We start from the raw sequence: 1,853 nt of genomic DNA, 5'->3' as shown, positions 1-1,853 counted from the left end.
AGTCAGATTTCAGGTGTGAACCCAAGAAACGCCTCGCAATAAATTCGGGGCGCGCTCCCACCCACCAAGAAAGGCTCCACCGCCCCCACCTACCTAAAAAAAAAGCAGGCGAGGCAGCCACACGAGGAACTGGACAGCACTGGACTAAATCACCTGACCGGGAACGCCTCAACAGAGCTCCGAGATCCCGCCCTGCCGCGGCGCGGCGACGGCGGCGTCCGGCCGGAACCCCCTCCGCCCCTGAACTCCCGCGTCCCGGAATCCCAGCTCCAGGCGGCAGCGCGGGGGACCCTGATCCATGCGGCGAGGCAGCGGGCGTTTCTTGTTTCTGTCCGTCCGTCCGTCCTCCGAGAAACGTCCCCGGGAAAGCAACTTATTGGGCGGAGGAATCCGGCGGGTGGGGGAGGGGCGGCAATGCGCGCGAAGCAGCGGCCGGCAAGGAAGGAACAAGGGCGGGACGGGACCGAACCGACGCGCACGAACGCACGCACGCGGTTTCTTTGTTGCGCGGCGGACGAATCCAAGACGGGACGCGGACACGGAAGCGGAAGGCTTGGGGTAGGGGGAGGGAGGAAAATTCGAAGCTTTGCCGAGGAAGAGACGGGGGAGCGGGGTCAAATGGAAGAAGGGAGAAGGGTGGAGGAGTAGGGGACGGACGGGGGATGCGAGAACGGAGGTGGGGAGAGAGAGGCAGAGTCGTGGGCGTGTGCGTGTGCGTGTGCGTGTGCGCGGGGTGGGGGAGGGGTTCTTGGGCTGGCCGGTTTGGTTGTTGGCGCCGCTGCTGCTACTGCTGTGCCTGTCGTGACTGTGTGCTGCCTGGCGCTTTGCCCTTTGGGGGTGGGTAAAACGTGTGCTGTCCGGTAGTAAGATGTGGATTTTACTTGTATCTTTCCATTTATGAAATGATTTTACTCTTTCCTTTCCTTGTGTGTACTACTCCTACATTATTCCTTACCTTGTATACTTACATTGTTATTCTTTTGAACAAACCTTGCCTTGTATATTAGGTATTGCTATATTTACCACGGCGGTTTAATGAATCTCTCAGGAGATTACGGTTTGGCATGGCAATATATCGTTCCTCCGTGTTGATTAGATATCATGATTGCATAAAAAAAATATCAAATCTTCTCTTTTTAAGAAAATCCATAGCATCGAAACTTCATGTTCACCATGAAACACATTTACTTTCATAACCCCTTCCCTCAACGAAAAACCGTAAACATACATTTAAAGGCGTAAACGAACGTTACAACCTCGCGTAGTCACTTGTATATTTATAGCCCATTGATTATACTTATTCTCTATAGTTTTTTCTAATTTCATTTTGTGTGCAATTGTTAGTTTTTCGCAAACTGAGTGTAGCTCAGATGGTTAGGTTCCTTGTGATGGAACGTGTCCACCAGGGTTTAAATCCTAGACTTGGCATTGATGCTCACATATTTATTGATTTATTTCAGACTTTCCTACCATGTTTGTTCAGTGAGAGGAGACGTTCCCACCAACAATGAGGCGTCTATGGTGATTTTGTCAATCTCAAGATGTTGTGTTCGACTCGATATCTTGGAGGTGCTCATAGGGATAGCCTATGGTGACTTTGCCAATCTCACGATGTTGTGTTTGGCTCGGTATCTTGGAGGTGCTCGCAGGGGCAGCCTATGGTGACTTCGTCAATCTTAAGATGTTGTGTTCAGCTCGGTATCTTGGAGGTGCTCGTAGGGGTAGCCTATGGTGACTTCGTCAATCTCAAGATGTTGTGTTCGGCTTGATATCTTGAAGGTGCTCGTAGGGGTAGCCTATGGTGACTTCGTAAATTTCAAGATGTTGTGTTCGGCTCGGTATCTTGGAGGTGC

At 51.4% G+C, this 1,853-nt stretch overlaps 1 protein-coding gene across 2 annotated transcripts in view; it reads left to right on the top strand.

Moving 5' to 3' along the window:
- LOC119337570 overlaps window positions 1–1,847 on the top strand; it is a 9,692-nt gene extending 7,845 nt beyond the window's left edge. For both annotated transcript variants that reach the window (XR_005163398.1, XM_037609733.1), the window contains exon 2: window positions 1,461–1,847. The gene's annotated coding sequence lies outside the window, so the exon portion shown is untranslated. The remainder of the gene's footprint in view (window positions 1–1,460) is intronic.
- Window positions 1,848–1,853: the final 6 nt, after the last annotated feature.

Source organism: Triticum dicoccoides, chromosome 7B (assembly GCF_002162155.2).
Source record: "Triticum dicoccoides isolate Atlit2015 ecotype Zavitan chromosome 7B, WEW_v2.0, whole genome shotgun sequence".
NCBI lineage: Eukaryota > Viridiplantae > Streptophyta > Magnoliopsida > Poales > Poaceae > Triticum > Triticum dicoccoides.
Note: the sequence above shows the minus strand (reverse complement) of the source record. Positions and strands in the feature narration are given on the sequence as shown.